Genomic DNA, 25,782 nt, shown 5'->3' with positions numbered 1-25,782 from the left:
ATCTGTAATACGGGAATGATAAGAAACCTGCTCATTCCTTTGGTCCCTCAACAAACATTTATTGAGCACCTACTATGTGCCACTCAGCGTTCTAGGCGCTGGGATACAGCCGTGAAGCCAACAGCCCCCAGGGCTTGTTTTGAGAGTTAACAGAGGTAGGAGGGTGACAGCGTGCCTGCCCAGGCTCCCTCTGTGAGCCGGATGTGGGGCAAGTCCCAGCAGTGGGGTCAGGCTGCAGGTGGAATTCAGCAAGACAGGCCCCGGTTCTGAACCTGCCGGGGAGCCAGGCCAGGGGCCCAAGGGGAGCAGGGAGAGGACTGAGGGCCAGAAGGAGGGCACGGATGAGGGAGAGGAAGAGAGGCGGGGTCGCCGTCACTGCCACCCTTCTCTAGGGAGGAATGGCAGCTGCTGGACACTGGCTCATTGGCCCGTCCCTGTGCTCAGCTCCGCACCCGCACATCCTGTGGGCCCTGACCACTGCCCCTGAGGCACGGGCCTCATGTGGCCAAGGCAGCTGAGGCTCATGGGATGAAGTCACAGCTTTCGAGGACGGAGCCGGGGTGGCCTCCCTCCACAGCCTGATCTTTTATTTATGAAGGTGATAACACAGGGAGAGAGAAGCAGAAGGGAAGGGAGGTACTTGACAAGAAGGCCAGCTTACATGCCTGCTCTGGAGTACTCTCTGGGCCCTGCCTCGACTTCCCCGAGGAGAGGGCCCGGCTCCCCATCTATGCCTCCTGGAGGAGTTTGCTCCCAGGACTCAGGCTCTGCCCAGCCCACAGGCAGGTTTTGGGCTGGCCCAGGACTGCCGGGCGCGGCAGGTGTTCATCTCCCCAGAACATGGTGCCCCACCTTGGGGTTCATTCTCCGTAGCGGGGAACCTGGCCTCTCTGGGAGCCCGCGGAGGCTATTTTTAGAGCTTACAGCTGGTTTTTATCATAGCGGCTGATATGTACGTGTAGAAACCCTGGGCTCGTTCTGCCAACACTCTGAACTGACTTCGGAAATGAGCAGGGTTGGTGTTGATCAAATGGGAGCTCGGGGGAAACCACAGGCTGACGCAAGTGCCCCATCCCTGCTGGATTCTGGGGAAAGAAGGAGGGAAAAGAGCCAGACCCAGCCAGGAGGTCTCAAGGTGGGTGACAGCGGGGATTAGATATCTTCCAAAGAAGGTGTACATGACATTTCGGAAGCCAGAGTGGGATTTTTAGCAGCTTTGGGCTTTGTTGCTTATTCTCCTTCTGGGAGGTAGCTGAATATAGGGGTCGAGAGCACGGGTTGTGGAGTCCAATGAGCCTGGCTTCGTATGATTATAAGTGTATCATCTAGCTGTTGCTGTGTGATAAATGACCCTTAAACTTAGTTGCTTAAAACAACACGATTTGGGGACTCAGCAACTTAGTTTAACCATCCCCTGGATGGTCCTCAGGTCTGAGTTGGGATCCTTCATGTGTTTGTGGTCAGTTGCTGGGTCAGCCGGAGGCGCTGTTTCTGGGGAGCAGCTGGCTATCATCCAGGTGATGGAGACAACTGGGTAGCGTGTCTCTCATTCTCTGACAGTCTTGTTCTCTTGATGGAGACAGGAGTCAAAGACAGAGAGAGAGAGAGAGAGACAGAGAGAGACAGAGAGAGAAAGAGAGAGAAAGAGAGAGAGAGAGAGAGAGAGAGCAGAAGCATGTAAGGCTGTTTGAGCCTAAGCTAAGGTATGGTAAAAAGTCATTTCCAGCAATTCTGGGATCCAAAGCAAATCACAAGACCAACCCAGATTCTAGAGGTGGGGAAGTAAACACTACCCTTTTTTTTTTTTTTTAAGATTTTATTTATTTATTTGACAGACAGAGGTCACAAGCAGGCAGAGAGGCAGGCAGAGAAAGAGGGGGAAGCAGGCTCCCCGCCGAGCAGAGAGCCCGATGTGGGGCTCGATCCCAGGACCCTGGGATCATGACCCAACCCCAAGGCAGTGGCCTTAACCCACTGAGTCACCCAGGCACCCTAACACTACCCTTTAAAAAAATTTTTTATTTGAGAGAGAGAATAAAAGTGGGGAGAGGGGCAGGAGGAGAGGGAGAGAGAATCCGAGGCAGGCTCCCCACTGAGCACGGATCCTGACATGGGTGTTGATCCCAGGACCCTGAGATCATGAGCTGAGCTAAAACCAGGAGTCAGTTGCTCAACCAACTGAGCCACTCACGCGCCCCTAAACTTTGATGGCTGTATCCGCAAAGTCATTTGCAAAGTGTTTTATATACAGAGAGGGATAGAGAATTAAAGTCTTCAAAACTCAGTATATCACACTGAGTCTTATGTAGCTCCCTGAGCCTCAGTTTTGTCATTTGTAAAGTGAACAACATGGCTGTTGCGTGAACTAAATGAGATGATGCTTGTGAAGTCATTAGCGGGGTGCCCAGTACAGAGTAAGTGCCCAGAGCTGGGGCTGCCAAAATCTCTTCAAGGGAAGGATTGCTCCTTGCCCCTCCCCTACCATCTCTGTAAAACTTGCCTTGAGGGTGAGCTGCCTTCTGGAAGAACACTCCTAAATGAGGGCCTATAGTTGCAAGAAACCCACTAGGGCCAGGAGCCTTTTGTTAAGTATTTCTTCCACTGTCCCAGTTTGGCTGGACTGATGTTGATTAAACATAGGGACTTACTAGCCACTGTCTGTCTGTCCTCCAACCATGTAAGTATCTTCACTCCTCTATTCAACAACACCAGGTACATTCATGCACACTCCTATTCATGTGTGTGCATTCATGTACACACTCACCTGCACATCCACAGGTGCACATACACACACACACACACACACTCACAGCACACATGCCTGTTTATGTGCAGACACACCTGGCATTTCACACATTTACATAGACACACCCTCCTGCACACTCACACTCACACTCTCATGTGTACATTTGCATGCATGCATTCTGTAACACAACCACATGCTCTGAAACACACATGTGCACACACATGTGCACATTCACACTCACAGAGCTCTCCTGGTGTGAGTTTCTCAGCCTCAGGTTATGGCCCTGCAGACAGAGAAGCTGGGTCCTTCCAAGGCCAGGGCCAGGAGACTCATTTCCACCCAGCTCAGCTACCAGGCTCTGAACCTGAGCACGTTCCTCTCCAGTTCTGGGCCTCCGTCTCCTAACAGTGATACCCAGCATTTGTTAAGCATGCCTGACACATTCTTTTTTTTTTTTTTTTTTTAACTTCTTTTTTTTTTTTTTATTTAAAATTTTTTTATTTTTTATTTTTTATAAACATATAATATATTTTTATCCCCAGGGGTACAGGTCTGTGAATCTCCCAGTTTACCCACTTCACAGCACTCACCAAAGCACATACCCTCCCCAATGTCCATAATCCCACCCCCCTTCTCCCAACCCCCCTCCCCTCAGGAACCCTCAGTTTGTTTTGTGAGTTTAAGAGTCACTTATGGTTTGTCTCCCTCCTAGTCCCATCTTGTTTCATTTATTCTTCTCCTACCCACTTAACCCCCCATGTTGCATCTCCACTTCTTCATACCAGGGAGATCATATGATAGTTGTATTTCTCCGCTTGACTTATTTCGCTAAGCATGATACACTCTAGTTCCATCCACGTTGTCGCAAATGGCAAGATTTCATTTCTTTTGATGGCTGCATAGTATTCCATTGTGTATATATACCACATCTTCTTTATCCATTCATCTGTTGATGGACATCTAGGTTCTTTCCATAGTTTGGCTATTGTGGACATTGCTGCTATAAACATTCGGGTGCACGTGCCCCTTCAGATCACTATGTTTGTATCTTTAGGGTAAATACCCAGTAGTGCTATTGCTGGGTCATAGGGCAGTTCTATTTCCAACATTTTGAGGAACCTCCATGTTGTTTTCCAGAGAGGTTGCACCAGCTTGCATTCCCACCAACAGTGTAGGAGGGTTCCCCTTTCTTGCCTGACACATTCTTAACTAAAACTCACAGCAGCCTGACAGGTGGGGAAACTGAGGTGCAGAGAGGGGAACAGCATGCCAAAGTCACCCAGGCTGTAACCAGAAGACTTAGGGTTTGAGCGCAGGTCTGGTCGGACTGCAGACCCCATTCTTTCGGATACTTTGCTACACGGCTCCCGGGCCCTCTTCATCACAGTCAGGGGACACTGTTACAGTCCCGTCTCACGGGTGAGGAATCTGGGGCTCCAGCCACACTGGGCTTCAGTCCCTTCCTCCCTTTCTTGTACCAGGTCCCCTCTGACCTCAGGGCCCTTGCACCTCTGCCTCTTCCCTTTGCTGGGTTGATGTTTGCTCATCCTGTGTGTCTCACCTCAAACTCCACTTCTCTAGGAAGCCTCCTTCTCTGACCCCTAAACCAGACGACACTATATGCATTTCCTACTACCACGTTCTACAAGTGTCAGAGGTGCAGGGTCTCCCCCATCTCTGTGCTGGGTTTCACAAAGCCAAGTGCAAGATGCTGGCCAGTTGCACTCCCCTCTGGAGGCTCAAAGAGCCCCTGTTTCCTGCTGGTCTGGGTTGCTGGCAGGAGTCGGTGCCATGATTCGTGGCCCCTTCCTCCATCCTCAGGCCAGCCACATCAAGAGGGTCCTCAATCTGCTGTCTTTCTGCTTCTCTCTTTTAGTTTTCTCTTCCACTTCTTTTTCCTTGAGGCATAATTGACATAAACATTAAGTATGTATTATCCTCCACTTTGAAGGATCCTTGTGGTTCCATCAGACCCATCTAGACAATCCAGGATAATGTCTTCACCTCTAGGTCAGCTGTTGAGATAAATAAGTCCATCCTGGGGATGGAAGGTACAGCCTGGTGATCGTAGTCAATAATACTGTATTGCATATGGCTAAGTTGCTAAGGGAGTAGACTTTAGAGTTCTCAGCACCCCAAGAAAAAAAAGAAAAAATTTTTTTGACAATATATAGCAAGGGACATTAACTAGACTATTGTGGTGATCACATTGCTGTGGACACAAACATCAAATCATTGTGGCACACACCTGAAGCTAATGTAATGTTACGTGTTCACTATCCCTCCATAAATAAATGTATAAATAAATAATTTTAATAATTAAATGTATTTAAAACAATGAAGATTTCCTCAATGTAAACTGAAATATAAAATAAAATAAGGAGTAGAAATTTAAAATTCAAAAAAAGACATACACCGTCTTTGACTTGTTCCCTTAGAAGTGGATTGTTCTAATTTGCCTACATGTTCCCACTCCACTCTGTAATCCCCAATGCCTTTCTGTATCCTGTTGTCTGCCTAAGTGACCCCACAGCCTGAAAGCTTATCGATGCATATGAAATTGTAACATATCAATTGTAGATAGTGCTTCAAATTAAGGAAAACGAATCTAGTGGATATGTGAAAAAAAAAAAAAAAAGTCAGCCTTTCAATGACCTTCGCTCCATCCGCAGCCCTGAGTCCTTATGCCACATAATCTAGGGTGTTCACAGGTTCTGGGGATTGGGGCATGGACGAATTTGAGACATCATTGTTCGGCCTTCCACCCTTACCTTATTGATATTTTCCATCATGTGCATGTGTCAAATTTGTTATTGATATTCATTTGTGTAATTCTCTGTTTTCTGCCTCTGTCCCTCCGGAGACCATCAGTTCCACGACTGGTAGCAGGAGGAACTAAGCACAAATCCCGTGAGCAGACAGTGAGACCAGGATTCAAATCTGCACATTTAAGTAGTAATTTCTCCCCAAAGGAGACTGGATACTCATTTTCTCCTGTGCCCCTATCATGGCTGTTGGGTCCAGTTGCACACGTTATGCACTGCACAATTCCAGGGCTCTGGTCACACCTCAGACTGTGTGATCTTCGCAGTGGGGTGGGGTCCAGCCTTCAAGCCTGTGGGCCGTGGCTCTGCTTCTGAACCTGGAGCTTGTGTTCTCAACCTCAGCTGCCCTTGGAGTCATCCAAAGGGCTTCTAAAATCCTGATGCCTGGGTCATACTGCAGACTAATTGCCTTAGAATTGCTGGAGTGGGCCCAGACATCTTTATTTTTGTAGGTTCCCCAAGTGACTCTAGGTAGGAGCTCCCTCTGGCAGGGTCAGAGAGAGAGTGACGAAACACGGAGGGAGGGGGTAGAACCGAGGCCCGGCAGCTACGATGACACGTGTGCCTTCCCGTCCCACAGGCCCTCTGTTTCCCCACCCTGTGTGGCTCTGACCCAGCTTGGGGTTCTTGTGGTCGATGAGCTGGCCTGATTTATGACCAGCCAGCCCTTGGCTGTCAGTGAACATGGGCCTCTCTTGTCTACCCGCCCTGCTCCATCGAGGGCGGGGGTCAGCCCTTCTGGGTGGCAGGTTGGCTGCAGAGACAGGTGGGGACGGCTAGGGGGCCCGTCAGAGAGACAACGGCGTCCCTTGGGGAGCATGTCCTTGTGTCCATGCTTGGGAGCTCCTTGAAGGTTGCCTGATCCTGGGTTGAGCTTGGCCTCAGTCAATGTGCTGGCATGTCAACTGGGAATTTTCCCTCCGCGTGTGCTGAGCACAGCTTCCACGGGCCTGGCAGCTCGCTCGGGGCCGGTGACGAAATGCGCCGGAGGCCCGGCCTGGGAGCCGGGGTGAGATAAGGCAACAGGGCCTGTCTGGGGCAATGTGCTGTCGACACCGTGTTTCCAGGACACTTCTGCTCTGCCCTGCACTGGGGGACCCAGCTCGAGGGAGGACGGGAGGAGGGGCACGGAGGAGCCTGGGGTGGGAGCCCGCCAGAGATGGGATGTATATTTCACCATTTGTGAGCAATGCACATGCTCCTCCCTCCGGCCCCCTGGGAGGCCGTGGCTCTTGGCCAAGCCCCACTCCTGGACGGTGAGGTCCCTGCTTGGACACGAGCCTGGTGATGGGCGTGGCAGGTGTTTGCGTTCCCCAGGGTCATCCACCAGAGTGCCCGGGGCCCATCAGGCCTGAGCCCCCTTCCTCAATTTGTCTTCACCGAAGAGCTGCCTTGGCGTGATCTCTTGGCTGGGAGCTGGGCATTCTGTGTCCTTGGTGTCTTCCTGAGCGAAGCTGGTGGTGGGAACGGAGAGACTCAGGGGCTGCTCGGGACAGGAAAAGGGGGGCACTGGGACTTCTTCTGGGCAAGTCCCCCAAAAGGAGCAACATGGCAAAACACTCCCTCCACTACTAACATAGCCCCTCTACCCATGGCTGTGGGACATTGTCGTACTAATGGTCTGTCATGTTCCCTGTTCTGGCCTGGCCGTGCCCCAGATCAGGCCAATCACGTGCCACAGCTTGCACCCAAGAAGGGGGAAGGGGAGGGAAGCAAGACCACCCTTCTCCATAGCACGGCACATTGGCTTCTGTGCTAACACCTGCTTACTGGACACTGGCTGGGGCCGTTCCCAGCCTGCACGTGTATGTGTTCATTTAATCCTCAGGCAGCCTCGGGAGCCAGGTAAACTCTTGCTGTACCCATTTTGTAGATACGAAGACCAAGGCATGGAGAGGTCAGAAAATAGGCCCAGACCACACAGACCGGGGGGCCGCTCTGGCCCTGGGATGCCGGCCTCCCTTCGCCAGGGGACTCTGTGGAGGAGGCCGCCGAGCCTCCTGTTCACATGTGCTGTGAGGGGGGGGCCACGGCCCCGGCCACAGGGGTCATGGGGAGCGTCTCAGCTGCTCAAGAGGAAGCGGAACTTTGGAAACCGCAGTCTTATCTGCTCCCCACAAGAGCTGCAACTTGGCAGCGCTCGCGGGCAATTAAGTTGGTGGTTCGTCATTGACTTCCTTATGCGTTCATTCACTCACTCTCTCGTTTGTTCGGCTGGTGCTAGCAAGGCGTCCTCACGGGCCAGTTCCCGGGGCCCGGGGCCCAGACAAGGCTCTTCTCCGGAGTTCCAGATCCAAAGGGGAGCTGGCCCTGAGTCAGCAAGCATGGGATGCGGGGCTATGAGCACGGGTGACGGGGCGGGGGTGACGGAACAGGAGCCCGCCTGAAATGGGAGGTCAGGGAAGGCCCCTGGGGAGGGGACATTTGAGCAGAGACCTGAGTGAGGAGAGAGAGTGAGCCAGGCAGAGGAGAGGTGTGTGCATTTCCAATGCTGCACATTTCTTCTTTCTCTTTCCTCCCCTCCCTTCCCCTCTCCTCCCCTCCCCTCCCCTCCCCTCCCATGCCCTTCCCTTCCTCCCTTTCTTCCTCCCTCCGTCTCTCTCCCTTCCTCCCCCGTCCCTCCCTTCCTTCCTTTTTAGAGCATCTTAAGCAGGTTCCACACCCCATAAGGAGTCCCACACAAGGCTCCATCTCACCACCCTGAGATCATGACCTGAGCCGAAACCAAGAGTCGGATGCTTAACCGACTGGGCCACCCAGGGACCCCCAATGCCGCAAATTCCCACAAACTCAGTGGCTTACACAACACCCATTTATTATCTCAGGGTAATAAGGGAGTGGGTCAGGAGTCAGCACGTTGTAGCTGGGTTCTCCGCTTAGGGTCAGTCATGGCTACAGACAAGTTGTGGGTTGAGTTGTGTTCTCATCTGGAGTCTTAAGTGAGGAAAGAACCACCTCCAAGCTCCCTTAAGTTGTTGGCAGTTCAGGAACGAGACCCCATTGTCCCACTCGTTGTGGGCTAGGGATGGCTCTCAGCTTCTAGAGGCTGCTCATAGGTCTTATCAGGTGACTGCCCTCATTAGGCTCTCTCACACTTTCAGTGCCTACTTTCAGAAAGGCCTGGTTCCTTTTAAGAGCTCACCTGATTTGGTCAGACCAATCCAGGATAATCTCCTTTTTGGTGAACTCCAAGTCAACGAATCAGTAACTTACTCATGGGACTGACCTTTAGTCATAGTCACAGTCCTGCCCACATTCAGGGGATGGGAATTCTGCAGGGACCCTGTAACTGGGACCAGGATTCCCCCTGCTATAAGGGATGTAACCTCTTCTGTGCCACAGGAAAGCACAAGACCTCTCTTTGGAAGGACTCCTGGCCAAAGAGCCTTAGAAAGAAAAACCAGCATGAAGCATGGGCTGCTTTCCAAAACCTTCCTTTGGCCAGCTTTGGCAATTTCTCCAAGTCCTGGGCAACTGTGCTGGGAGCTGAGTGGGGGTTCTGTACATGTGCAGCTGTATCCTTCACAACAGAGGGAGACAGTACATTGCTCAGGGCTCTTTCTGGCAGGAGTGACACAAAACTTGACTCAACTGCCGTAAGAAAGACAATGTTTTTTGTTTTTTATTTTTTAAAGATTTTATTCATTTATTTGACAGACAGAGATCACAAGTAGGCAGAAAGAAAGGCAGGCAGAGAGAAAAGGGGGAAGCAGGCTCCCCACTGAGCAGAAAGCCTGATGAGGGGCTTGTCCCAGGACCCTGGGACCATGACCTAAGCCGAAGGCAGAGGTTTTAATCTACTGAGCCACCTAGGTACCCCAGAAAGACAATGTTTATGTGGCTGAAATGATCTGGTCTAGCTTCAGGCACGGCTGGATCCAGGGGCTCAAATGCTGTCATCGGGACTTGATTTCTCTCTATCTCTGGCTCTGTCTTCCTCTCCCATCGGCCCCGGACAGCTCAAAGTTTACATCTTCCCACTTTCCCTTTCCAGTAGAAAGTCTGGTTCTTTCTTCCCAAGGCTTTCATAGAATTAACTCAGATCATATCAATTTGAGTCACGTTCTTCTCCCTGAACTAGTGGCTGAGGTCTAGAGGATGGAATAAGCTGATCAGTCAGGCCTGGGCCTTGTGGCCACCCTTGGATTCTGGGAGCAGGGCTTTTGCTACCCAAGACACAGGGATTCAAGTGCGATGGGGTCCTGAAGAACTTTCTGAGTACTCTTTCCAGAAGATGTGGAAATGTGTCCTGCGGGTTAGGAAGGGGGAGGTGAGAGTGGTGTCGAAGGTGACAACTGTCTTTGCATTTGGTGAGACAAACGGAGAGGCACAAACACCTCCCCATCCCACCCTACCCGGGGCCAGGAAACCAATGCAGGGAACGTCTACAGCCTGAGGAGATGCGTGCTGCGTGCTCCGAGCTCCGGCGCAGGAGGAGGAGATGGGGGGAAGAGCCCAGGGCAGAAGGAGGTGCAGCTGTTCCTGGGAGGGCGACGCCACCCCAGACTGGGAAGGGGAGAGCGGCCGGCAAATTTCTTGAGGTGCAGGGGTGAGGGGTAGACAGCAGGAGCTCTGGGGAGGGGGAACATCTTCCTGGGGCATCTGGTAAGGCCTTGCCCGTCTTGGGGTGTTCTAGCTCCAGCCAAGTTCCCCAGCTCCAGCCCAGCCAAAGGCTGCAGATCTGCCCCTATAAGGGGCAGTTCAGGCTCTAGTACTGAGCACGTCAAGGCAATGAAGGTGGTCTGGCCAGCCAGCTCCTGGAATGTTCCACCTGGGGTGAGACCCTGCCTTTGCATGACCCCGGCACAGTGGCATGGGACGAGCAGCAGAATTTGTAGGGCCCAATGCGGAATGAAAATGGAGGCCTGTTTTCAGAAATAATGAAGAACTTCCAGATGCTGACAGCAGACCATGAACCAAGGACAGGCCCTTCTGCGCACACACATGGGACCCCGTGGGGAAGCCCACCTTCAAAGCCCACCAGTGGTGGGGGAGGGAGCCCAGGACTTCCTTCCAAAAATCAAATGTCATTTGGCTTAGAACAAGAATTGGGTCAAATGATGCCTCCTGCCCCCACTGCTGCATCCTTGTCACCCCAGGCAAGCCCCCTGGACCCCTGCCTTCTCTGGGCTGCCGTAAGAAGAGACTGATTCCGCTTATGCATGCTGGGAGGAGCGAGAAGGCAGAAGAAAATGAACATGACTTGAATCTGGGCTAAATCCGGCTTTTGCCATTGACCCCTGCGTGAGCCCAGAGAGGAGGCCCCTCTCTGACCCTCAGGCTCCTCCTCTAGCGACTGGTGGTGGTGTGTTGCGGAACTGTTGCCAGGTGAGTGGAGCTCGTGTGGAACAGCGCTGGTCACCGTGTCTGTAGGGAGAACTTACACATGGCCTGGCTCATGCGTGGCTGGGGTTGCTGTCTGTCTGTGGTCACCCCAGAATCTGGGCACCCCGAGAGCAGGGCCTGGTCTCAGTCTGTGGCCACCGCTACTGGCGGGGAGGAGTTAATCCCCTGCCCTGCATTCCCGTGCTCCTCCTGTCAACCTGGCCTTGCTACCCACGGGCCCTTGCCTGCCCCTCTGGTGATACCCCTGCCAAAATCCTCTGTTTATTTATCTATTTATTTTTAAAGAGCTTGTTATCATTATTTTTTACAGTAATCTTTGCATGCACCACGGGGCTCGAGCCTACAACTCTGAGTTCAGGAGTTGCACTGCTCCACCCACGGAGCCGGCCAGGCACCCCCAGGCACCCCCTGAATCCCTTTGCTTCCTTTCCTTCCCTTCCCTTGTGCGCCCCCATCTGAAGGGCTCCAGGAGGCATCAAGGCCTCAGCAGGAGCCTTCCCCAGTGTGCCTCCCCCAGTGTGTAGGCCCCAGGCCTGTCCCCTTGGCTGCCATTGGCCGGAGGTCTCCTAGGGCTGTTCTGGGAAGGCCCCCCCAAGCTACAGGGTTCTACCTGATGCCGGGCTCCCCCCGCAGTGTGCCCAAGGGTTGTATAGACGGCTCGGAGGGCCTGCCTGCCCCTGCCTGGAATGGGGGAGGGGGTGATGGTGTCCCTCTGTACGAGCTGATTTTCTTCCTGGACCACAGGAATGAGAGAAGTGCCATGGCTGGTACCATGACAGGTGTCTGGCGGCCTGCTGGCTGCTGACGCCGAGGGCCTCAATCTTTTGTAGCTGTCTGCTGACAGTCTGAATTTTCCCAGAGCCTCCTCCCCTCTTCCCTCTGCCCCTCTTGATAATGGTGTGAGCCACACTGACCGCCAACCCATTTGCACTTTGACCGATGGGGAGCCACCAGGCGGGCCAGACGGGCCCGGCTGGCAGGGGAGGGTAAAGGCCTCTGTTCGCAGTGGTCTCTAGATTTCACTCTCAAGGCAGAGAGGCCCGTAGGCAAGGCTGGCTTCCAGGGCCTGTGACCTGGTCAGCTCCTCAGGGCCCCGAACTCTGAGGGCCCCCATCTTGGTTTAATGCTCTGAGGTCACTGTCTTGAAATTCTCAGAACGTTTCAAATAAGTGCCCCGAATTTTCATTTGTCACCAGGCCCTGCCCTTGGATTTTGGAGCGGCTGGGGACCCTGCGGTGGCCCCGACATGGGGAGAGCACTTGTGCCCACATTCAGGAAGGATTGCGTCCTCCTGTGTGGTATCCCCTTGACGTGGCTCCCTCACTTGGGTGCAGAGCCCCTCAGGCACTGTCTGGGTATCCGGCCACACCCCATTTTGATCCTCCTGCTTTTTTGTCCATTTTTGACCTTTCTGGCATTCGTTGAGTCTGAGCCAGGGCTTGCTGCCCTGTTCTACGGTACCATCTTGCTTTGTCTCAGGAGACCCTCCTGAGTTCCATTTTACAGATGGGGAAGTCGAGGCTGGGATGTGGGTGCAGCAGCTTGCAGAGGCTACGGGCTGTGGGTGGCTAAAACAGTCCTACATCCAGTCTGCGGAGCTCCAGACCCCACAAAGGGCAGGGGTTGGGGGAGAGAAGAGCGTGTCCTGCGTCTACACCCTCTCTCGAGCTGCCTCCCTGCCCCAGGGCATACTCTGTGCCGGAGGTGGTATAAGTCCCCCAAATGCGTGGGCACCGTGGCTGCAACCTTGGGGAGGGGTGGTCAGCTGCCCATGGGGCTGCAGGGGAGCCCCGTGTGGGGCCAGCCCGGACTTCTGCATCCGTGTATCTTCTCCTGGCCTTGCCCGGCCTGGCAGAGTGGCCTCCCCAGAGACTCGAGGGACTGGCCATGCCAGGGTTCCCAGGCTGCGTTCTAAGGGAGCTTTTTAAAGCCGTTTTCCTGTGCCGGAAAGAAGAAAATGCCAATTGAGTGCCTGGCTGAAGCGTGAGACCCGGATGTCCTTGAGCCACGTCACCGTGCCTCCTGGCCTGGCTGTCCCTGCTCTCAGCGTGGGTTCCGGAGTCACAATGGGCCTGGGGTCTTCTCGCTGGAGTCCCTTACAAGGGGAGAGTGTCCAAGCTGACTTCTTAGGCTCTAAGTGCCCACCGGGGCCCCAGAAGCGCCTTACAAGGCACGTTCTGACGCAGCAGGCTAGGGCAGCTGGAGGCATATCTAGCCAGCCCCCAGGTGACGCTGATGTGGCTGGTCTGTGCGGACAGGGACAGGGAGAGGGGGCATGTGCCCTAGTGGAGGAGAAGCTTTAGGAGGTGGTGTGACTGGTGAGGGCTTTGCCATCAGGTTTAGCCCGAATCCCAGCTCCATCCCTGTTAGCTGTGATTCAGGCCCTCAGTCTCCTCCTCTTGAAAAGGGGGCTAGCGACAGTGAGACAAGGCAAGGGGGCAGCGGGCCTAGCGCCAGGTGGAAGCTCAGACCGTGTGGGCTTTATGTTCTCTGAAGTGAGACCAAGTGGGACCTTTCTGGAGGCAGCCCATTATGCTTCGGGGCTTTTCCAAAAGGATAGGTCATCTGGCATTGGAAGAGCCTTTTTTTTTTCTTGCAGATTTTATTTATTTGACGGACAGAGATCACAAGCAGGCAGAGAGGCAGGCAGAGAGAGAGGAGGGGAGGCAGGCTCCCTGCTGAGCAGAGAGCCCGATGCGGGGCTCGATCCCAGGACCCTGGGATCATGACCTGAGCCAAAGGCAGAGGCTTTAACCCACTGAGCCACCCAGGTGCCCCGGAAGAGCCTTTTATTTTATTTTATTTATTTATTTTTTTTATTATTATTTTTTAAAGGATTTTATTTATTTGACAGAGAGAGATCACAAGTAGGCAGAGAGGCAGGCAGAGAGAGAGAGAGGAGGAAGCAGGCTCCCTGCAGAGCAGAGAGCCTGATGCGGGACTCGATCCCAGGACCCTGAGATCATGACCTGAGCCGAAGGTAGCGGCTTAACCCACTGAGCCACCCAGGTGCCCCGGAAGAGCCTTTTAAAAGAACTCCCGGGGGCGCCTGGGTGGTTTTATTTGGGTAAGCCTCTGCCTTCAGCCCAGGTCATGATCTTAGTGTCCTGGGATCGAGTCCCAAGTCTGGATCCCAGCTCAGCAGGGAGCCGGCTTCTCCCTCTCCCTCTGTCCCTCTCCCTACTTGCGCTGTCTCTCTCTCAAATAAATAAAAAATCTTAAAAAAAAAAAAAAAAGAAAAGTGAAAGAAATCCCCGAAGGCAAAGGAAAGCCACACATCACATTTTAGCTCCTGGGGAGTGGATTTGGGGCAGAGGGGCTGAAAAGGATGTTAGAATTTTGGCTTTGTACAATTCTGTATATACAAGCTCCCTGGGACTCCCTGTGCACTTCAAGGGTGCCCTTGAACTTGGAATCAAAGTTGCAAAGAAGGTACGGAGGGTTCTCATATAGCCCTCCATCAGTTTGAACTTCCCGTACTGTTACCATCCTACCCGACACTGGTACAGGGTACAGTTGTCCCAGCCGAGAGCCTGATACTGGCACATTATGATCCGCTAAAGTCTACACTTTGTTTAGAATTCACCAGTATTCCCCCTCCCTTCCCTGCTCCAGGGCCGGTCCGGGAGGCGGGGACTCGTTCGTTCAGGATTCCTTGTTTCTCTGGGACATGACACTTTCTCCGGTATTCGTTGCTTTGGGTGATCCGGGCATCCTGGGGAGCGCAGCTCAGGACTTTTGTGAAACTCCCTCCAGCCCTGGTCTGCCTGGTGTGTTTTCTCATGGTTGGACCAGGGCTATGGGGTTTTGCAAAAGGGCGGCAGAGACGGAATGGTCTTGTCACATTCTGTCAGGCCGACGTGATACCTCAGCGGCGTTGTTTTTACTCTTAAGCAATTCTGGAAAGACAACAGGCCTGTGTGTTAGCTGCAGGAGAGAAATCTGTTGAGGTAGATGGACGTATGTGTCAGCCCGAAGTGTGGGAGGTGTGGGACACCCTCCTCCCCTCCTCCCTGGCCACACGATTTTTGAGGAACTTTCTCTGACATCTGCAATCTGACTTGGCCAATTTCCTTGCTGAAATCAGACCTCAGCACAGCGCGGAGCCCCTGGCAGCCTGACTTCCTGGAGGCCGCCCCTCCCCCCCGGGCTCTTGGGAAAGGGACGGGGTTCAGGTTGAGGAGGACAGGAAGCTGCTTGGTGGAGGTGTGTCATCCCAGGGAAACAACATCTTCAGATTCCAAGCGGGCCTCCGTCCTGGGTCCCCCTCAGGCAGCTCTCACAGACAGAGAAAGCGGATGGTGCAGGAGGATGTTAAGCATCTTTTGAGAGGAATTGGGCCCAAAATGAGTCCCCTGGGGGGAGAGGCCAGTGGGAAAGAAGAAGGCGTTTATAATCGAATGGGACAGAGCCGGGCGTCAGTGCCCTCTGCTGTGTATTAGCTGGTGACCAACGGGCAGGTTACCCACCTCTCTGAGCCTCAACTTACTCACCCATAATGGAGGCTAATAATGGTGCTCTGGACTTTCAGTTTGATTCTCTGCATCCAGGCCACCCAGTCAGTCGCTGCCCGTCCCCAGGCCCAGACCAGCCTCCAAAATGGCACATGGGGTTGGTGGCCGAGGAAGTGGTGCTGGGCGAGTCCCTCTCTGCTCGCTCAGGTCTGGCACCTGGGGAGGTGGCTGCTGGCGTGGTGACTGTTCTCTGCAGCTCTCCGCGGGGACCGGGACGTCCCCCTCCCACCGGCGTGGCGAGAGGGCAGCTGAGCTGCTGCTGGGCCCTCCACCGGCCCCTCCAGCCAGGCCTCCCCACTCCGGGGCTGCCCCCGGCGCGCTGTCTGCACCTGTCTGCCCCCAGAGCTCCTTCCTCCAAGCCTCGTCCTGCAGGGGCCCCTTCACTTGAGTGTCATGGATTTTCTCAGCCCATCGCTACCCTCCAGACCCCCCTGCGGAGTCACCAGCAACAGTCCCCGGCCTGTCCCAGGCTTTCCCAGCATCTCCTTGGCCTCAGCGCCATGGATCTGAACATGACCTTGCCTTCCAGTTGACAGTGACTGTTGTTTTTCAGCCTTCTCAAGAGCTTCTGTGTATATAATCTCATTTAATTCCCACAAGACCCCTACCAGCAGGAGGCGTGAACACCACTGGCCCCATTTTGCAGTGGGGGAAGACTGAGGCTTCCAGAGCTCAGGCTGCTGCCCACAGCCTCAGAGCCAGGAGGATACAGCAGTGGGCTGTAGATGCAGGACAGTGTCGCTTCTGGGTGTGCATTTTTTCCACGTGCCTGACGGAGCCCTCCTGGAGCCCTTCCCACAGGACTGGGAATAGAGCGAGGCCGGGAGGCAGTCCCTCGGCACAGGAACCGCCTCAAGATAAATACTATTCGAATGCAACTTAAAAAAAAATCAAAATGCAAAAAAAAGTCCGGGGGAAAAAAAAAAAAAAGCCAAAAAACCAAGCTCCCCTTCCCGGCCAACGATATACAAAAACAGAACACAGTAAACAAAGTCAGGTTAGAGCTGTGTCCTGGCCCAGACCCGCCACCTCAGAGCCTGCCCTCTGAGTGGGCCCGGGAGTCGGACGCTGGGTGAGGCTTAGAAGCCAGCCCTGGCGGGAGATGCCCCCATCAACGGCGACTAGTAAGTGCTGGGGGGTCCTGCTCCATCCCTCCCCGACATCAGCCCACCCCATTCATCTTCATAACAACCCAGAGGCCCTCAACCAGCAGTCGAGCCCCCACCCCCACGCTTGGTGGTGTTTGGGGACGCTCCTTGGTTGTGGCAGCTGGGAGGGGCATGTGCCTGGCGTCTGGGGGTCGAGGCCAGGAAGGCCGCTACACCCCGACCGATGCCGGACAGCCCCACAGCTGAGCGTCATCTGGCCCAAAGGACTGTTGGCGAGACCCAGAACCGTGCTCTGCAGGCCAGTCGCTGTCATCTGTTTTGCAGAGAAGGAAACCAAGGCTTCAGGGGAGGGTTCTGAAGCCGCCCCCGTGTGGTATGTGGGGGCTGTGAGAGCCCCCGTGAGGGTTACAGTCACAAACCAACAGTTCATTCATCCAGTTGACTGACATTTTTTACCAAAGTTCTCCTCTGAGTAAGTGCCAGGATGTGGGGCACACAGCAGGCATCCAATAAATGCTGCTCATCACAACAGAGGCACCTAATAGCTGTGGGCCCCTGGGGACCTTTCGTGGCCGTTATCCGTGGGGCTCTGATGATGCTGGCTGTCAGCCCCATTTTATGTTTTTCTCGGGAGGCTGCAAGGTCCCGTCGGCAGCTGCGGGCTTTTGTTTACCTGCTCCCTGCCCGCAAGTCCCAGGTCTCCGTGCAGAGCCGGGCACCCCAGCACAGCCCATCTGGGGAACGGATGTGCTGTCTGCCAACCTCTGCCCAGAGGTTGCAGGATAGGACGGAGGGAGCCAGTTCTGGAGACACGGGGGGGCGGGGACACGGTCCCGCTCACACGCCTCGTGGGTCTGGCAGTATTCCGGACATACTTAGGCTCAAAAGTGGTTCCTTGTTTACCTGAAATTCAAATTTAACTGGGTGTCCTGCGTCTAAGCGCTATTTCCTGGCCCAGCCTCCCCTCCTCACCCTCCTCCCTGCTTTGTTATTTCATGTAAACTTTTTATTGATAAGGAGTGAAAACAGGGTGCAAATCCCAGCTGACAGGTGCGTGAGACTTCCCAAATACACATACACGCCGTGTGCCCAGCGCCCAGAGCTAGAGATGGAAGCTGACCCGGGTGCCCCTCGGCCCCTCCGGCCCCACCGCCCCGCTCCCCCCATGGCTAACCACTGTCTTTATTCCCAGCCCAACACATTAACTTTCCTGCCCTGGAGACATCTCTGGGTGGGAGTCCACAGTATGCTCTCGTGGCCTGTACTGAGCTGCGTCCCTGTGGCTCGGTGTCTCCTCTGCTCTCAGTAATCTAGAATATCCTATTGTGATCAGGCACGCTTTGCTTCCCCATCCCCTGTCGGTGGGCATTGCCAGTCTGAGGGTCTTGTAAATGAAGCTGCAAAGACTATTCTAACATAATCCTGCTTCACATCTTACCCTCGCACTTGACAGACACCGGTTCCTGCGCGGGGCACGGCGCAGTTCTGTGAGTCCATCTCCGCGCTGGGCGTGAGAGCCCAGGCTGGTCTGCTCCCTCTGGTGACCCAGCCCCCGCTACACAGCCTGCACAAAGCCAGTGCTCAGTATGCATTTGGGGGATGAAAGAAAGACACGCTCTCCCGGGAGCGCTCAGTTCAGGGCATCTGACAAGGATGAACTCTGGGACACAGCCCTCGATTTGCATGCATTTTGACTGAGGACTCGGGCAACTGCCGTGCAAATGTTTAGGGAAATGACTCCCTTAGGACCCGGGAGAGGACCAGATTGAGTGGATGTGGGGCGGGAAACCGCCTTCCTCCCTGTGGCTGCCTGCCCACTGGGCTCCACCTGTTGGGGTGTCCAATGTATAGCCCTCCAGGGCTGCCTGCCTTCCCCCACCCTGCAGTCACCGGTGGGAACATTCTTGGGCTTCTGAATGCCTCCAGCCCCACCCCACCGTGTCCATGCGGGGCTGGATGATAAAGCGTAATAAAGGATTCCAGTCCCAGCACCGCACTGGTCTTGGCCCCTCAGACCTGTGCCATTACAGTCCCGTAAAAATAGCCGGCCTGTGGCTATTTTGGGTCATGGGAAGCCTCGGGGAGACACCGTGTTCTGAGGAGGACCAGGAGGAACCCAGAGCAGCCAACTAGGAGGGGAGATGGGAGTCCACAGGCAAAGTTAGCACAGATGGTGTTTTCTAGCAAACAGGAATCTTCCTAAAAACTACAAATTAGTGGCCGGTGTGTAAGAATAACGGGCCATGTTCACATGAAAAACGCAGTCTCTCTTTTTGCTGCCCATCTGGGTTGCCTGCCCGGCCTGGAAGGTGTTTGAATTGTGGCCCTGGGCGGGCTGGATCCCGTGGGGGGCCCCGTGGTTGTTGGGGGGCTTACGTGCAGGAATGTGGTCACACGCCAGCGGGGTGGCAGAGGACAGTGGGGCCTCCAGTGTGTAAAATGGCGAGGCTCCTTCCGAAGGCGCAGCTGAGAGTTCTCTCTTCTGTTTCTGTGCCTCTCCCTTCAGATGGACTTTCTCTCTCAAGTCTTTTTCTCCGTGGAAGTAATGTTAGAATGTTTTCTTGGAAAGTGGGGAAACATATTCAGTCTGGCCTCTTCTCCCTGCCTGCCGCGTGTGTGCTGTCCCCCCCAGCCCCCGGCACCATACCTACACCACCGCCCTCTGCCCGGCCCGGTCCAGCAGACCTCTTGATTCTTTCACTGGGGTCTGTTCCTGCCATCAGACGTAAGCTCTGCCAAGGGCCAGATCTCAGCCTGGTTTGTCCCTAGCACTTAGAGCCCTGCACACAGTAGGAGCTCTATAAATGCTTGCAGATGCAGTCAACACGGTTCATAAATGGGGTGCTTCTTTCTCCTGGGTTTCCCATCCTCGGAATCCCCGGAATGAGGAGCAGAAAGGACCTGAAATCACTGGGAAAGCAGCCAGAACGGGCCTCCTGGGGTGTCAGGGGCCCACGCCCAGGCTCTAACCCCAGGGGTCTGTGATTAGGACAGAATAGAGCTATGGGGTCTGGAATCTGCCCCTCACTGGTCCGAGAAGCCCACACCGGTCACTGTTGGAAGCTTCCAGAAGCTTCCAGCCAGCCTTCAGGTGTCTGCAGCCGGAAATGGACGCTCAGGCAGCAAAGGCTTGTTAGAGCCACAGGCATTTGGTGAATGGGTCCGCAAGGCTCACATTTGCCCCTTTTCTCCCTCTGAGAGGGACGGCTGGGGAGGGAGGTCTGCTGCGAGGAATGCTGGCAGCTGCCCGAGCTCTGACTGCGGGTTTAGGTGGCTGGGGTCCCTGGGGGGCTGTAGCAACCCTCAACCGGGCCCCACCCCGGAGGTTCTGGCGAGACTGGTCTGGACACCAGGAGTTTTCGAAGTTCCCTCGGGAGTTCTCACGCACACCCAGCTTCGAGAGTGAGTCAGCGTGTTAACGCATCTTTGCCAACAGGGGTAATACTAACCACCCTTTATCGGGCACCTTCTGCATAATGGATTTTTTTGTTGTTGTTTTGTTTTGTTTCTTTTTTCTTTTCTTTTTTTTTTAAGTTTTTTTTTTTTTTTTTTTAAGATTTTATTTATTTGTCAGAGAGAGAGAGAGCACAAGCAGGCACAGTGGCAGGCAGAGGCAGAGAGAGAAGCAGGCTCCCTGCTGAACAAGGAGCCCGATGTGGGACTCGATCCCAGGACCCTGAGATCATGACCTGAGCCGAAGGCAGCGGCTTAACCAACTGAGCCACTCAGGCGTCCCTGTTTTGTTTCATTTTGGGGGTTTTCTTTTTTTTTTTTTTTATTTTGGGGGTTTTCTTTGTGTGTGTATATTTTGTTTTGTTTGTTTTTGTTTTTTGTTTTTTGGCAAATGGTATGAACTGCACTCCTGTGGGGTCAGGCAGGCCACGTGATGGAAGCAGCGGACCAGGTGACAAGCACCAGGGAGCAGCGGGGCCTGCGGGAGCTGAGGCTCAGGCCAGTCCCTGCCATCATCCTAGCGAGCAGGCCCAGGGTGCGGGATCTACCCTTAGGTCAAGAGAAATAGGACCTGTGCATGTTCGCATGAAAGGGGCCGGTTTACCAACGTCAGCCGCTGACTCAGAGGAAAGAAGGTGAGGAGAGCCGCTCCGGCCCGTGGTCGGACAAAGCCAGCAGGTGGCCGGTTTGGTGCCTTTGCTTCTTGTTCACACCAGTCTCCGTGGGAGTCAGACACGAGGAAACACTCAGACAAGTGATTTTCCCAAGGATGCTGTGAGAGCAGAATAAGGCCCCCCGAGACATGTCCCCCTCCGAGTCCCTGTAACACGTGAGGTGTCGCCTTCCACGGCAGGGGAATGAAGGTCACAGACGGCAGTAGGATTGCTAATCAGCCGACTTCTGAATGGGACATTATTCTGGATTATCCAGACGAGCCCAGAGTCATCACAAGGGCCTTTTGAACGTGGAAGAGAGAGGCAGGAGGGCCAGTGTCGGTGTGAGAAAGCGAAGACGGGCCTTTCCTCGCTTTGGAGATGGGAGAAGAGGCCGCTAGAGGCCAGGGAAGGCAAGGAAACAGATTTTTCCCCAGAGCCTCCGTCCGGGAGGAGCGCAGCCCTCCCGACACCTTGACTGCCGCTCCGGGAGACCCACTCCAGATGTCTGGCCTCCAGAACCATAAGGGGACAATTGTGTGTTGTGTTAAGACACGGACGTTGTGGTGCCTCGTACAGCAGCCGAAGGAAACCCACAAGGTTGCCGAGCTCAGTGAGCGATGGTGATACGTTCCCAATGCCGGCGGCCTGACTCCTGGAAGGGAAAACATGGCCTCGCAGCCTGGATTCTCTGGGCCAACCCTGATTTCAGTATCTGTCTCGGCCTACGAGAGCGAGTTACGGACAACAGAGCTCTGTGCCTATGGGACAAGGGACTTCCTTACTGAATTTGTTTTTCCTCAGTAGCTGTCAAGCCCTCATGTGGCAAGGACCTTTGTGACCTCTGACATCCTTTCTCTGCATAGTAACAGACCCCCGAGTGTGAGCAGGGGCTGCCCAGGATATACCCTACATTTCTCAGCCTGCCTGGGGGTGTGGGGTTAGTTATGGTCATGTGACTGGCACAGGCCAATGGGAAACACTCTTAAGGGCAGGGGTGCACCAAGCTGAACCATCCTGGACCCTGCAGACAGAGCATCACCTCAGGAAAGTGACCCAACAGCCTCCTCCCCAGGATGGGAATTGAGAAGGATCGGCAATAGTCATGGAGGGCATAAAAGGCCTTTCCTAAAAAGTTGTCTGGAAAGTATCTTGTCTTTATCTCCTAGAAAACCTGCTAATTTCCCCCCTTTATTGCTTAACTTAGCTTTGGCTAGGGAGGTTTCACAAAGTTTTTGGAGTCTTAGCCTTTTTCAACTTGTGACTCTGCCATCCTCATGCTCCAAAATTGTTGCTTGAGCTCCAGCCATCAAACCTCCTTTCCATCCGGGAGGAAGGAAGACAGAAGGGGATCCTCTGCTCCTTTTAAGAACACTTTCCACACTGCTGTGTCCCACAGCCAACACCTCACTGCAAGGAAAATGTATCTTTATCCTGGGTGGTCCTGTGACCAGCTAAAATTGTAAATGGAACGAGAGAGGAACACAGATTCTGGGGACAACCCACACTTTCTGCTATGTTCTGCCAAATCCTACCTGTTCAGAAGGACCATCTGACGGCAGGTGGGAGCTGGACCAAACAGTGTTGCTCCATTTAAGGTGATTGGCTGTGTGGCCTCCGATGAGCTCCTTGGCCCTTCTGGGCTGCTCTTGCTCACCTTCAAAATAACTGAAGTGGAATGACATGGTCTTTAGTGTGTATCTTAGCAGCTTCCTCTCCTAGGAATCTAAGGATTGTCTCCTTGTCCGACATAGAGAATGTCGCAATAGACAAAGAAAACGAGTGCACAGCACGCATGGTGTGTCTCTGCTGTCTGGCCGAGCAGCCCTCCTGTCCTGAGGGGCCCAGGGAAGCAGCCTTCCTCGTTCCTGTACCACTTCTTCCCCTGGCTGCCCCCGCCTGGCCCCCTCCTCCCGGCCACACTCCGATGCAGGTTTTGGACCAGGCGACTACCAAGTTCCCAGCACACCCCGCACCAATGCCAGCCCCACCGGCCGATCAACAGTTTAACTGAAATAAAACAAGAACTGGGTCTGGTTCCTCCTGCTACTAATGTAACAAAGGGCCATTCGCTTGGGGGCTTGATCTCTTACAGATCCAGAGCTCAGGAGTCCCACATGGGCCTCAAGGGGCTGCGTTCCTTCTGGAGGCTCTGGGGGAGAGTCCGTTTCCTGCTCATCTGGGTTTTGGCAGAACCCAGCGCCCGGCGGGTGGAGGCCTGACGTCTTGGGAAGGCAGCAGTCTACTTCCCACAGAAACCAAGTCCTGGGTGCCTGTGAGGTAATGGATGGCTTCGTTTCCAGAAACTGAGTTGTCAGGTAGCCGTTGGGTTTAGCCGGCGGCGCTCAGTCTGAATGAAGCCAGTCAGATGGAGCTCAGGGGTGAGCAGGGGCCGCGGTGTCCCTTTCCTCCCCACCTCTGAGCTTTCCTGGACGGGTCCTTGTTACTCTGGCCTCGGGAATTCCCTGCTTCCCTGCCACAGCTCGCCAAGGCCAGCCCCCTTTCCTGGAACACACGTCCCCGTCCGATGACACCTCCTGAAACGTTGAGCCCAAGGCAGAGCCTCTCTTGTCCCCTCCCTCGGCCCGGCTCTCCCAGAGGACAGCTCTGCCTCTGAGGTCAAGGATTAAGTGGCCAAGGGCGGTCGTTTCGTTGAGGCCCAGATCAGCATCCAGCTCCGGCAGTGGGTGGGGGAGGCAGGTCTTGGGGGCTCCGGCACCTGGGCTCTGCAGTCACACGGCCCGGGTTCAAATCCTAGGTCCACCTGGGAGCTGGGGAGCCTGCAGCATGTTTCTTGACTTTTCTGTGCCTTGCTTTCCTCGCCTGTAAGAGATGAATAATGATGGCATTTCCCTCAAGGGATGGTTGATTAAATGAGATAATCAGCACCAAGTGCTTGCAGTGGGGAGAGCCTGGAACGTTCGCCACGGGCTGGTCATCCCACGGGGATTACTGTCATGGGAGCAGCACACATTCCCCACTCGCGCTCCAGCTGTGGGTTCGGTGGGCGTCCCGGATCAGCCAAGGTTTTGTCTGCGCTTCATGTGTGTAGGGGGCACAGGGTGTTTGGGGTGGAGACAGGGAGCTGGCACAGGTTTCCCCCTGGTTTGTACTCCCTGCAAAGAAAAGTTCTAAAAAGATCGAAGTAGCTTTCATGTCTTCACTGACACCCCTATTGTTAACAGGCTAAGAGGACTGGACCTCAGTTTCTTTGTCTGTCAAATGGGAATAATAAAGCCAGCCTCTTTACCTGGGGTTCTGTTTCTTTTATGGCTTTGACCTTGGATCTCACCCTGCTCAGCACCGGAGGCATCTAGGCACCACTCTGGCCAAATTTCTAAGGCTGTTTCTAAAGGGCAGATGCTGTCTAGGGCTATCCCATGGGGTTCTCCAAGTCCCTTGCAGAAAGGGCGGGCTTACCCTCAGTCTATATGGACAGTAATGATAATAGGAGATACTCACTTAACACTTCCTAGGTACCAGGATCTGTGCCAAGCGCAATCAAGAATCCAAGGGGTGGCCTGTCTTACAGAGAGGGAACAAGACTGGCGTCCCTTACAAGTGGGAGGAGGTGGCCGGAACCCGAGACCCGGCTGGTCTTACTCAGCCTGCGCTCTTTCTTCTGTCACCTGATGAAACAGTAATTCCAGATTTTTAATTTCCCATAAAGCACCATCTTCCTCCTCGATGCCTTGCTGAGCACATTTGGATGTGGGGAGAGAAGGGGGAAAAGCCACTGCCTCCAGGCAGTGATGGATGTCCTTGCGAAGCCATGGCGCGTTGTGAAGGGAAACATCGGTTGTAAAAGATGAACGTTGTGGCTGCCTAGATTAGACTTAGAAAGCCCCACGCTGGGAGTTGTACTACTTACAAATATTGCTTATTATTAGGTTCCTTTTGCCATTTGGTAAGGAATTTCAATTCCCCATCAAGGAAATGACTTTCTATTAGTTTAAAAGAAAAGCCTTGGATTTCCACGTCTTTCTAAATAAAGTCTCAGGGAGAGAAAAGGGACCTGTGGACATCGCAGGGGAATTTTGATGTGTGTTTGTAAAATTCCAAGGTGTGTGCACATGAGAACAAACACGGGGATATGGATATTAGCTTAAACTTGCTGGGAGCATGCTACTTCTTAACTCACTTTGAAAAATCCAGCACATTAAAAAAAAAAAAAATCTTTACCATGACGCTACGTATATGGAAAACACTATTACTTGCTAGAAGCAATAATCATTGTCATTATTAGTAAGGACATTTTGAGCATTTACTCCGTAGCAGGAACTGCCAGAATGCTTTATAGGGTGCATGACATGTTCCTCCTCGTGGATGTTACTCTAGGAGGCTGGCTCTATTATTCCCATTTGACAGACAAAGAAACTGAGGTCCAGTCCTCTTAGCCTGTTAACAATAGGGGTGTCAGTGAAGACATGAAAGCTACTTCGATCCACCTCTTTAATGCACCTGAATTGCTCTGTTGCCCTGTCCCCGTCCCTGACTCCACTCACCTACCTCCTATCACCCTTAAAGGTTGAGAAACTTTGCCCAGCATCACCCCCCTGCCCTCAAGTCTAGGCTGGAGGACGCCCTCTCCCTCCCACCTCTGTAGCTCGGAGACGCCCACCACAGGCCTGTCCACATGCATCCTTCTCCTCGAGCAGGGGAGCTCTCCAAGGCAGGGACAGAGTCCCCCCACTCCCCCGCCCCAGCCCCGGGCACACTGTGGGGGCTGAGCAATGCTTGTTGAGTAGATGAGCAGAGGAAGCGAATGCGGAAAGCAAGTCAGAATCAGAGTCCAGCGTGGCTGGGGGCCCTGGGTGCTGGAGGTCATCCTGGCCTTTGGTTTAGGAGATGACTCGTCTCTTTTCAGGACCGCTGCTCTGAGCCTCTTCTCTCCGGCACCTGCACCTGCACCAGAAGGGACAACAGAGGGAGGAGTCACGTTATGGCAACTCATTAAGTGAGTTAATACTGTGGAGTCGGGAGCCCCTCCTGGTTCAGAATAAATGCTCAAAAATGTCAATAGCGTTATTTATTATCATGCTACATATTGCTGTCTACATATAATTACTATTTCTGACGGGTGATGTTGGTTTTCCATTTACTGCCGTGTTGTGAGGTTTTATTTAAAAATAAATG

The 25,782-nt window shown here is 53.8% G+C and overlaps 1 long non-coding RNA gene across 1 annotated transcript; it reads left to right on the top strand.

The window, feature by feature from the left end:
• LOC309858118 lies at window positions 1-25,660 on the top strand. Its single transcript, XR_014308041.1, has 3 exons — window positions 1-1,135; window positions 22,742-22,926; window positions 25,514-25,660. It is a non-coding gene; the product is annotated as an uncharacterized lncRNA (long non-coding RNA).
• Window positions 25,661-25,782: the final 122 nt, after the last annotated feature.

This window comes from Mustela nivalis (genome assembly GCF_964662115.1).
Source record: "Mustela nivalis genome assembly, contig: HAP1_SCAFFOLD_1882, whole genome shotgun sequence".
Classification (NCBI taxonomy): Eukaryota; Metazoa; Chordata; class Mammalia; order Carnivora; family Mustelidae; genus Mustela; species Mustela nivalis.
This window is presented reverse-complemented; position numbering and strand designations above follow the sequence as displayed.